This window comes from Pleurodeles waltl, chromosome 3_1 (assembly GCF_031143425.1).
Source record: "Pleurodeles waltl isolate 20211129_DDA chromosome 3_1, aPleWal1.hap1.20221129, whole genome shotgun sequence".
NCBI classification, from domain to species: Eukaryota; Metazoa; Chordata; class Amphibia; order Caudata; family Salamandridae; genus Pleurodeles; species Pleurodeles waltl.
This window is the reverse complement of record NC_090440.1, coordinates 1,988,643,419-1,988,655,710: the sequence shown is the minus strand read 5'-3', so window position 1 is coordinate 1,988,655,710 and position 12,292 is coordinate 1,988,643,419. Positions and strand designations below refer to the sequence as shown.

The 12,292-nt window shown below is 43.9% G+C and overlaps 2 non-coding genes across 2 annotated transcripts; both read left to right on the top strand.

Annotated features, from left to right (window-relative positions):
- Positions 1 to 3,702: 3,702 nt before the first annotated feature.
- On the top strand, positions 3,703 to 3,920 carry LOC138285987 (small nucleolar RNA U3). Its single transcript, XR_011201687.1, has one exon. It is a non-coding gene; the product is annotated as a small nucleolar RNA U3 (small nucleolar RNA).
- Positions 3,921 to 8,043: 4,123 nt separating this feature from the next.
- Positions 8,044 to 8,261, top strand: LOC138286138 (small nucleolar RNA U3). The gene has a single exon (XR_011201831.1). It is a non-coding gene; the product is annotated as a small nucleolar RNA U3 (small nucleolar RNA).
- Positions 8,262 to 12,292: the final 4,031 nt, after the last annotated feature.

Below are 12,292 nucleotides of genomic sequence, written 5' to 3'. Positions count from 1 at the left end.
GCCTCTATGTTTGATCTATTTTTAGAGTTTAGACATCTTCCACACAATTAGTGCCGCTCAGTGGCTTATCGCCCTGTCGAATTGACGTGGGGAAAAGGGGCTTTCTAATGCTAGTTAGTCTTTTTAGACTAAAACCAAGAGTAACACCCTGGTCACTGGTCCTAAAATGTATAAGGCTGTTGAGGATCTTAGACCGATGAGGACAAAGAACGCCGTCTTGGGTATTTGCTAAGGTGTTGCACGGGGAGTCGCATAGCACAAAGTAACGTAAGCGTAAAGGATTGCATCTGATTACTTACCATAAAAGCCTGTAGGCGCAGCAGAAAATCATTCAGCTTCCCAGGAACGCTCGCACAACCTCTAGTACATCAAGGGCTAGATGTCTTAGGACATTGGAATTTTTTAAGATTCATTGGGGACAGTGAAGTTGCAACAATCAAATAATGGTTGGAATAAGCCATCTGGTCTAATATTCTAGCAAATGTCGTTTTTTTGGCTTTCCTGTTTAATTTAAAGCATTCTTACCTCATTGAACGAAATGTTGAGCTGTCAGCATAGGCGTCGTTCCTCTGCTGTCACATTAGTTAAATGCCCTGTCCCCTCGCTTTTGTCAATAACTCTCAACAGAAGACGTTTAATGATCCCTTTGGGCCCCTAATAATGTTCTCGTATGCTATATTAGAACACTGCAAGATTGATAGCCTCATGAAGAAAATCGGAATGCCAGCAGCTTTTAAACAGTAGAATAATCCCTGTACCTTGAAAATGGTAAAGCTGCAATGTGTGGAACCCCGGAGGCCGCCATTTTGGAGTTCAAACATGCCCCAATGCCGGGGAAACGAGGTGGGTGGGTTGGCGGCAGAGCGTGAATTGGAGAAGGTTCCGCTCTGGCGGCAGGCCAGTTGAGTGCTTCAAAACTTTGCCTAATCTTGGCTTTATAGGAGCCAGGAGCGTAGCCCGACTGCCTTCCCAGCAATGTCCTTTTTTAAAATAATGAAATAAATAGATAAGTAAATATAAAAACAAAAAACAAAGTAAGACTAAATTGTGGTACCCTCTAGCCTGCTGGAAGAGGGGATGTGGACTGTTTTTCGCCTTCAACTTGAGCCTGTCGTGCTGAAGCAATACTTTAGTTAGCGGCATAGACCACAGCAGCAGTTTTTAAAGTCTGTATCACTTACCATCTGAGAGCTAAGCCAGATGGCAGCAAAAATGCTGTTGTGACATCTTCCTGTGCCACTGGAACAGAGTGGCATAGCGTTATAAAAAGTTTCTGAAGAAAGAAACTGGAACTAGTGGGGCATATTTAAGAGAGGCTTGCACTGCAGTTGCGTGACTTCTAGTGACGCAACAGCGGTCAGACCTTTTAACCATATCTAGGAGATCACGCAAAGCCACTTGGCGTGGCTTTGAATAGTCCCGTAGATAGTGATTAAGGCAAGGCATTGTAAAGCGGTGCGCTGGCTTACTCTGCATTAGGGAGGCGATCCAAGGGCTTTGCAGTGTGTGTTCCAACGCAACACCCATGTTGTTAGACGCATCCCCAAATTTACAGAGCCATGTAAATCTGGGAATGCACCAACACCTTACCCCTCCCCAGGGGAGGGTCAGTGAGGAGAAATATCTTTATTTCTCTTTGTTGTTTCCCCTTTCTATGTGTGCTGCGTTTTGCAGCACGCATAGGAAAAGGGAAAAGCCTCCCAAGATTGTTTTTGTGTAGGAAGGTGCCTCTTCCTTCACAAAAACAATTTTGCCTACAACGCAGACAACCTTGCACCATGGTGCAAGGTTGCCGGCGCTGGCTCTAGGCAGTCAAAATGGCTCCAGCGCAGTGGAAAAGGACAGTATTGCATACATATAACACATTATTGCCCGTTTTCTTTGACACAGGGCACAGCAATGTGACTTGCTGTGCTGCCCTGCGCCAAAATGTCGTAAATCTGCCCCAGTGTTTGTAAGTGTCAGAGAGTTGTTGCAGAAAAGCCCTGATCTGGAAAGGAAGGGCAGAGTTGTATTTATGAAACAACTGTCTTTTGTTGATGGCTGTTCCTTTCTTCATTTGAGGAAGGGCTGGATGACGGATACATTCACTGAAATGTTCGGTTCCTATTCTGAAGAATACTAGGATCAAAATTGTCCCGACAAGGATTCACTCCCCGGTGAACGGAATCTTCTGTACAAGAAAAATAAACCGTGTTTTGGATACTTCTATAATACAGAGATGCCTAAAAGTCATGGGGCCTGGAAAAGCTGCATATGTTCAAAGCGGCTGGTAGGACAAGGTGTTGCTGATGTGAAGGCTTTCTTTGATGTCCAGGTATTCAGAGCTCATCTGAAAGTGGTAGGTTCCGTTGTAACCCGTGGTTCCTGCGGAATGCCATCGCCTTGTAAGGGTCTTACACGTGAACTGGGGGAGAGTTACTTTGTTTGGGGAGACTGATTGAAGACATTGCCATACATTTGATCTGTGGTGCAACTTTTCAAAATGTAAAGGTAGGTTGCTTGCTACACCTTTTGTTTCCATACTTGCAAACCTACCAGGTCGTTTCTCATTCACTAGCAATCAGTATCACGCTTTCGGCACATTGAAAGGTCATAATCTGAACCAAATATTCTGATTGAAAACTGTCTTCCTGCAAAATCCTGTGGAACCTGCCGTTTTGTTTCAAGTTTTCCCCATTTTCCCTTGTGTAAGGCATTGCAGTAGTCCAAATGAGTGCTAATTAATGCTCTGCCTCTTAACATGTAAATCGATTTGCGTCAGGAAGTTGAACATCTCACCAAGATATCTGAGGATGAAACTACCAGAGAAATCCATGTCTTGGCTTGAGCTTCAAAATGAAGGCTGTGAACAAGAATAATTCCCAGTGTTTTCACCACCTACACTTTCAGCACAGTATGATGTGAACTCAGAGGGCAAGTGTGTGCTGCTTTACTTGAACAGAGTAAGCGCTCTGGTGATTCTGTCCGATCTCCAGTAAAATGCACCCACTTCGTGCAGTCTGATAATGCGTAGCCATCTTGAAATGGTAATAATTGTCATTTAGGCCCGTATTTATACTTTTTTAGCCCCGCATTTGCGTCACTTTTTGACGCAAAAGCGGCGCAAACTTGCAAAATACAATTGCATTTTGTAACTTTGCGCCGTTTTTGCGTCAAAAAGCGGCGCAAATGCGGCGCAAAAAAAGTATAAATACGGGCCTTAGTGCAGTGCCGAAAGCTCTGGAAGTAACGGTAGACTGTCTTTTTTGTGAGTTTACCAATTGTTTCTCTTACTTTTTAAACAAGTTAAAATGTGTTTGTTGCGGTAAACGAGAGCAGGAAAGGAAAGTATGGCTGCCGTTTCTTTACCTGTTTGAACTTTAACTTTCATACTGTAGTCCTCTGTCTGTTTCAGGGGCAGCCAACAGGTAACCTGTGTGTGTGTGTGTGTGTGTCTGTGTGTGAGACAGGGCCGGGAAAAGGCAGGCTGAATTTGATTGGTGGCTGATTTCTGATATGCAAATTTTTTAAAGCATTGTGTCACCCGAGTTCTAGGGAGAACTCTTTCTTGCACAGAAATGCACGCGCATCTGCTGAATGCTATTTTGTGGTCTTATCTATATATTTATATGTTTTTTGACTTGATGCCCAACAGGTGCTTACTGTAGGTAAGAAGGGTTTCCACTTTTTCTGTCTGTGTGAGCTGGAAGTGGTTCAGGCAAGACTATACTTTCAGGGATCATTTCTATAGTTTTTAACTGAGGAAATGTGTTCGAAAGTGTCTGGTCTTCGCTAACCACGAGGAAGAGTTGTAGTGTTTTCTTCTGAGCGCGAAGCCAGTGGACAGTGTTGCATTTGTGCAGCTGCTGTCTGCTATTGATGAACGTTCCTCTCTTCTTTTACGAAGAAGTGGAGGAAGGAAACACAAACTGAGTGGTTAGCTTCTTGTTTCAGTTTAAGAGAGTACAGCATTTTAAACTTCTTTTCTTGGATATTTGATGGTTGCCAGATTCTCACTTGACTTGTATTTGCAATCACCTCTTTTGGGCTTTTTTGGGGCTTTCTTTTATAAACTGAGCTTTTCAAACGGTCTTTCTAATCGTAATTTGGTACATTTAAGTAAGGAGGGTCTTTTCAAATGGACCCGGGGAAGGGGAAGATTTACTCACCTCTTACGCAACTCAGCAGGACAACTTGAGGATAAAACGTAGAGAAACAAAGATATTTCTCCTTGTTGCTCCTCAGTTGGGAAGGCGTACGCGTTCCCAGGTTTACTACTCTTAGTAAATCTGGGAATGCATGAAAGAGCATGGGTGGATGCCTAAGATCACCCACTCCCTACCCATGGAACGCCTTCCCGGCAAACAGTAACGCAAGGCAGCGACTTGCGCTGCCATGGGTTACTCTAGATTTATTAAGACATGCAATGCCACGCAAGGTGGCCTTGCGTGGTTTAGTAAACCTCACTGATGCCCTGGTGTTGCCTTACGCTGTGATAACGCAAGCGTTTCATAAATCTGGGCCTCTATGTTTGATCTATTTTTAGAGTTTAGACATCTTCCACACAATTAGTGCCGCTCAGTGGCTTATCGCCCTGTCGAATTGACGTGGGGAAAAGGGGCTTTCTAATGCTAGTTAGTCTTTTTAGACTAAAACCAAGAGTAACACCCTGGTCACAGGTCCTAAAATGTATAAGGCTGTTGAGGATCTTAGACCGATGAGGACAAAGAACGCCGTCTTGGGCATTTGCTAAGGTGTTGCACGGGGACTCGCATAGCACAAAGTAACGTAAGCGTAAAGGATTGCATCTGATTACTTACCATAAAAGCCTGTAGGCGCAGCAGAAAATCATTCAGCTTCCCAGGAACGCTCGCACAACCTCTAGTACATCAAGGGCTAGATGTCTTAGGACATTGGAATTTTTAAAGATTCATTGGGGACAGTGAAGTTGCAACAATCAAATAATGGTTGGAATAAGCCATCTGGTCTAATATTCTAGCAAATGTCGTTTTTTTGGCTTTCCTGTTTAATTTAAAGCATTCTTACCTCATTGAACGAAATGTTGAGCTGTCAGCATAGGCGTCGTTCCTCTGCTGTCACATTAGTTAAATGCCCTGTCCCCTCGCTTTTGTCAATAACTCTCAACAGAAGACGTTTAATGATCCCTTTGGGCCCCTAATAATGTTCTCGTATGCTATATTAGAACACTGCAAGATTGATAGCCTCATGAAGAAAATCGGAATGCCAGCAGCTTTTAAACAGTAGAATAATCCCTGTACCTTGAAAATGGTAAAGCTGCAATGTGTGGAACCCCGGAGGCCGCCATTTTGGAGTTCAAACATGCCCCAATGCCGGGGAAACGAGGTGGGTGGGTTGGCGGCAGAGCGTGAATTGGAGAAGGTTCCGCTCTGGCGGCAGGCCAGTTGAGTGCTTCAAAACTTTGCCTAATCTTGGCTTTATAGGAGCCAGGAGCGTAGCCCGACTGCCTTCCCAGCAATGTCCTTTTTTAAAATAATGAAATAAATAGATAAGTAAATATAAAAACAAAAAACAAAGTAAGACTAAATTGTGGTACCCTCTAGCCTGCTGGAAGAGGGGATGTGGACTGTTTTTCGCCTTCAACTTGAGCCTGTCGTGCTGAAGCAATACTTTAGTTAGCGGCATAGACCACAGCAGCAGTTTTTAAAGTCTGTATCACTTACCATCTGAGAGCTAAGCCAGATGGCAGCAAAAATGCTGTTGTGACATCTTCCTGTGCCACTGGAACAGAGTGGCATAGCGTTATAAAAAGTTTCTGAAGAAAGAAACTGGAACTAGTGGGGCATATTTAAGAGAGGCTTGCACTGCAGTTGCGTGACTTCTAGTGACGCAACAGCGGTCAGACCTTTTAACCATATCTAGGAGATCACGCAAAGCCACTTGGCGTGGCTTTGAATAGTCCCGTAGATAGTGATTAAGGCAAGGCATTGTAAAGCGGTGCGCTGGCTTACTCTGCATTAGGGAGGCGATCCAAGGGCTTTGCAGTGTGTGTTCCAACGCAACACCCATGTTGTTAGACGCATCCCCAAATTTACAGAGCCATGTAAATCTGGGAATGCACCAACACCTTACCCCTCCCCAGGGGAGGGTCAGTGAGGAGAAATATCTTTATTTCTCTTTGTTGTTTCCCCTTTCTATGTGTGCTGCGTTTTGCAGCACGCATAGGAAAAGGGAAAAGCCTCCCAAGATTGTTTTTGTGTAGGAAGGTGCCTCTTCCTTCACAAAAACAATTTTGCCTACAACGCAGACAACCTTGCACCATGGTGCAAGGTTGCCGGCGCTGGCTCTAGGCAGTCAAAATGGCTCCAGCGCAGTGGAAAAGGACAGTATTGCATACATATAACACATTATTGCCCGTTTTCTTTGACACAGGGCACAGCAATGTGACTTGCTGTGCTGCCCTGCGCCAAAATGTCGTAAATCTGCCCCAGTGTTTGTAAGTGTCAGAGAGTTGTTGCAGAAAAGCCCTGATCTGGAAAGGAAGGGCAGAGTTGTATTTATGAAACAACTGTCTTTTGTTGATGGCTGTTCCTTTCTTCATTTGAGGAAGGGCTGGATGACGGATACATTCACTGAAATGTTCGGTTCCTATTCTGAAGAATACTAGGATCAAAATTGTCCCGACAAGGAGTCACTCCCCGGTGAACGGAATCTTCTGTACAAGAAAAATAAACCGTGTTTTGGATACTTCTATAATACAGAGATGCCTAAAAGTCATGGGGCCTGGAAAAGCTGCATATGTTCAAAGCGGCTGGTAGGACAAGGTGTTGCTGATGTGAAGGCTTTCTTTGATGTCCAGGTATTCAGAGCTCATCTGAAAGTGGTAGGTTCCGTTGTAACCCGTGGTTCCTGCGGAATGCCATCGCCTTGTAAGGGTCTTACACGTGAACTGGGGGAGAGTTACTTTGTTTGGGGAGACTGATTGAAGACATTGCCATACATTTGATCTGTGGTGCAACTTTTCAAAATGTAAAGGTAGGTTGCTTGCTACACCTTTTGTTTCCATACTTGCAAACCTACCAGGTCGTTTCTCATTCACTAGCAATCAGTATCACGCTTTCGGCACATTGAAAGGTCATAATCTGAACCAAATATTCTGATTGAAAACTGTCTTCCTGCAAAATCCTGTGGAACCTGCCGTTTTGTTTCAAGTTTTCCCCATTTTCCCTTGTGTAAGGCATTGCAGTAGTCCAAATGAGTGCTAATTAATGCTCTGCCTCTTAACATGTAAATCGATTTGCGTCAGGAAGTTGAACATCTCACCAAGATATCTGAGGATGAAACTACCAGAGAAATCCATGTCTTGGCTTGAGCTTCAAAATGAAGGCTGTGAACAAGAATAATTCCCAGTGTTTTCACCACCTACACTTTCAGCACAGTATGATGTGAACTCAGAGGGCAAGTGTGTGCTGCTTTACTTGAACAGAGTAAGCGCTCTGGTGATTCTGTCCGATCTCCAGTAAAATGCACCCACTTCGTGCAGTCTGATAATGCGTAGCCATCTTGAAATGGTAATAATTGTCATTTAGTGCAGTGCCGAAAGCTCTGGAAGTAACGGTAGACTGTCTTTTTTGTGAGTTTACCAACTGTTTCTCTTACTTTTTAAACAAGTTAAAATGTGTTTGTTGCGGTAAACGAGAGCAGGAAAGGAAAGTATGGCTGCCGTTTCTTTACCTGTTTGAACTTTAACTTTCATACTGTAGTCCTCTGTCTGTTTCAGGGGCAGCCAACAGGTAACCTGTGTGTGTGTGTGTGTGTCTGTGTGTGAGACAGGGCCGGGAAAAGGCAGGCTGAATTTGATTGGTGGCTGATTTCTGATATGCAAATTTTTAAAGCATTGTGTCACCCGAGTTCTAGGGAGAACTCTTTCTTGCACAGAAATGCACGCGCATCTGCTGAATGCTATTTTGTGGTCTTATCTATATATTTATATGTTTTTTGACTTGATGCCCAACAGGTGCTTACTGTAGGTAAGAAGGGTTTCCACTTTTTCTGTCTGTGTGAGCTGGAAGTGGTTCAGGCAAGACTATACTTTCAGGGATCATTTCTATAGTTTTTAACTGAGGAAATGTGTTCGAAAGTGTCTGGTCTTCGCTAACCACGAGGAAGAGTTGTAGTGTTTTCTTCTGAGCGCGAAGCCAGTGGACAGTGTTGCATTTGTGCAGCTGCTGTCTGCTATTAATGAACGTTCCTCTCTTCTTTTACGAAGAACTGGAGGAAGGAAACACAAACTGAGTGGTTAGCTTCTTGTTTCAGTTTAAGAGAGTACAGCATTTTAAACTTCTTTTCTTGGATATTTGATGGTTGCCAGATTCTCACTTGACTTGTATTTGCAATCACCTCTTTTGGGCTTTTTTGGGGCTTTCTTTTATAAACTGAGCTTTTCAAACGGTCTTTCTAATCGTAATTTGGTACATTTAAGTAAGGAGGGTCTTTTCAAATGGACCCGGGGAAGGGGAAGATTTACTCACCTCTTACGCAACTCAGCAGGACAACTTGAGGATAAAACGTAGAGAAACAAAGATATTTCTCCTTGTTGCTCCTCAGTTGGGAAGGCGTACGCTTTCCCAGGTTTACTACTCTTAGTAAATCTGGGAATGCATGAAAGAGCATGGGTGGATGCCTAAGATCACCCACTCCCTACCCATGGAACGCCTTCCCGGCAAACAGTAACGCAAGGCAGCGACTTGCGCTGCCATGGGTTACTCTAGATTTATTAAGACATGCAATGCCACGCAAGGTGGCCTTGCGTGGTTTAGTAAACCTCACTGATGCCCTGGTGTTGCCTTACGCTGTGATAACGCAAGCGTTTCATAAATCTGGGCCTCTATGTTTGATCTATTTTTAGAGTTTAGACATCTTCCACACAATTAGTGCCGCTCAGTGGCTTATCGCCCTGTCGAATTGACGTGGGGAAAAGGGGCTTTCTAATGCTAGTTAGTCTTTTTAGACTAAAACCAAGAGTAACACCCTGGTCACAGGTCCTAAAATGTATAAGGCTGTTGAGGATCTTAGACCGATGAGGACAAAGAACGCCGTCTTGGGCATTTGCTAAGGTGTTGCACGGGGACTCGCATAGCACAAAGTAACGTAAGCGTAAAGGATTGCATCTGATTACTTACCATAAAAGCCTGTAGGCGCAGCAGAAAATCATTCAGCTTCCCAGGAACGCTCGCACAACCTCTAGTACATCAAGGGCTAGATGTCTTAGGACATTGGAATTTTTAAAGATTCATTGGGGACAGTGAAGTTGCAACAATCAAATAATGGTTGGAATAAGCCATCTGGTCTAATATTCTAGCAAATGTCGTTTTTTTGGCTTTCCTGTTTAATTTAAAGCATTCTTACCTCATTGAACGAAATGTTGAGCTGTCAGCATAGGCGTCGTTCCTCTGCTGTCACATTAGTTAAATGCCCTGTCCCCTCGCTTTTGTCAATAACTCTCAACAGAAGACGTTTAATGATCCCTTTGGGCCCCTAATAATGTTCTCGTATGCTATATTAGAACACTGAAAGATTGATAGCCTCATGAAGAAAATCGGAATGCCAGCAGCTTTTAAACAGTAGAATAATCCCTGTACCTTGAAAATGGTAAAGCTGCAATGTGTGGAACCCCGGAGGCCGCCATTTTGGAGTTCAAACATGCCCCAATGCCGGGGAAACGAGGTGGGTGGGTTGGCGGCAGAGCGTGAATTGGAGAAGGTTCCGCTCTGGCGGCAGGCCAGTTGAGTGCTTCAAAACTTTGCCTAATCTTGGCTTTATAGGAGCCAGGAGCGTAGCCCGACTGCCTTCCCAGCAATGTCCTTTTTTAAAATAATGAAATAAATAGATAAGTAAATATAAAAACAAAAAACAAAGTAAGACTAAATTGTGGTACCCTCTAGCCTGCTGGAAGAGGGGATGTGGACTGTTTTTCGCCTTCAACTTGAGCCTGTCGTGCTGAAGCAATACTTTAGTTAGCGGCATAGACCACAGCAGCAGTTTTTAAAGTCTGTATCACTTACCATCTGAGAGCTAAGCCAGATGGCAGCAAAAATGCTGTTGTGACATCTTCCTGTGCCACTGGAACAGAGTGGCATAGCGTTATAAAAAGTTTCTGAAGAAAGAAACTGGAACTAGTGGGGCATATTTAAGAGAGGCTTGCACTGCAGTTGCGTGACTTCTAGTGACGCAACAGCGGTCAGACCTTTTAACCATATCTAGGAGATCACGCAAAGCCACTTGGCGTGGCTTTGAATAGTCCCGTAGATAGTGATTAAGGCAAGGCATTGTAAAGCGGTGCGCTGGCTTACTCTGCATTAGGGAGGCGATCCAAGGGCTTTGCAGTGTGTGTTCCAACGCAACACCCATGTTGTTAGACGCATCCCCAAATTTACAGAGCAATGTAAATCTGGGAATGCACCAACACCTTACCCCTCCCCAGGGGAGGGTCAGTGAGGAGAAATATCTTTATTTCTCTTTGTTGTTTCCCCTTTCTATGTGTGCTGCGTTTTGCAGCACGCATAGGAAAAGGGAAAAGCCTCCCAAGATTGTTTTTGTGTAGGAAGGTGCCTCTTCCTTCACAAAAACAATTTTGCCTACAACGCAGACAACCTTGCACCATGGTGCAAGGTTGCCGGCGCTGGCTCTAGGCAGTCAAAATGGCTCCAGCGCAGTGGAAAAGGACAGTATTGCATACATATAACACATTATTGCCCGTTTTCTTTGACACAGGGCACAGCAATGTGACTTGCTGTGCTGCCCTGCGCCAAAATGTCGTAAATCTGCCCCAGTGTTTGTAAGTGTCAGAGAGTTGTTGCAGAAAAGCCCTGATCTGGAAAGGAAGGGCAGAGTTGTATTTATGAAACAACTGTCTTTTGTTGATGGCTGTTCCTTTCTTCATTTGAGGAAGGGCTGGATGACGGATACATTCACTGAAATGTTCGGTTCCTATTCTGAAGAATACTAGGATCAAAATTGTCCCGACAAGGATTCACTCCCCGGTGAACGGAATCTTCTGTACAATAAAAATAAACCGTGTTTTGGATACTTCTATAATACAGAGATGCCTAAAAGTCATGGGGCCTGGAAAAGCTGCATATGTTCAAAGCGGCTGGTAGGACAAGGTGTTGCTGATGTGAAGGCTTTCTTTGATGTCCAGGTATTCAGAGCTCATCTGAAAGTGGTAGGTTCCGTTGTAACCCGTGGTTCCTGCGGAATGCCATCGCCTTGTAAGGGTCTTACACGTGAACTGGGGGAGAGTTACTTTGTTTGGGGAGACTGATTGAAGACATTGCCATACATTTGATCTGTGGTGCAACTTTTCAAAATGTAAAGGTAGGTTGCTTGCTACACCTTTTGTTTCCATACTTGCAAACCTACCAGGTCGTTTCTCATTCACTAGCAATCAGTATCACGCTTTCGGCACATTGAAAGGTCATAATCTGAACCAAATATTCTGATTGAAAACTGTCTTCCTGCAAAATCCTGTGGAACCTGCCGTTTTGTTTCAAGTTTTCCCCATTTTCCCTTGTGTAAGGCATTGCAGTAGTCCAAATGAGTGCTAATTAATGCTCTGCCTCTTAACATGTAAATCGATTTGCGTCAGGAAGTTGAACATCTCACCAAGATATCTGAGGATGAAACTACCAGAGAAATCCATGTCTTGGCTTGAGCTTCAAAATGAAGGCTGTGAACAAGAATAATTCCCAGTGTTTTCACCACCTACACTTTCAGCACAGTATGATGTGAACTCAGAGGGCAAGTGTGTGCTGCTTTACTTGAACAGAGTAAGCGCTCTGGTGATTCTGTCCGATCTCCAGTAAAATGCACCCACTTCGTGCAGTCTGATAATGCGTAGCCATCTTGAAATGGTAATAATTGTCATTTAGTGCAGTGCCGAAAGCTCTGGAAGTAACGGTAGACTGTCTTTTTTGTGAGTTTACCAACTGTTTCTCTTACTTTTTAAACAAGTTAAAATGTGTTTGTTGCGGTAAACGAGAGCAGGAAAGGAAAGTATGGCTGCCGTTTCTTTACCTGTTTGAACTTTAACTTTCATACTGTAGTCCTCTGTCTGTTTCAGGGGCAGCCAACAGGTAACCTGTGTGTGTGTGTGTGTCTGTGTGTGAGACAGGGCCGGGAAAAGGCAGGCTGAATTTGATTGGTGGCTGATTTCTGATATGCAAATTTTTAAAGCATTGTGTCACCCGAGTTCTAGGGAGAACTCTTTCTTGCACAGAAATGCACGCGCATCTGCTGAATGCTATTTTGTGGTCTTATCTATATATTTATA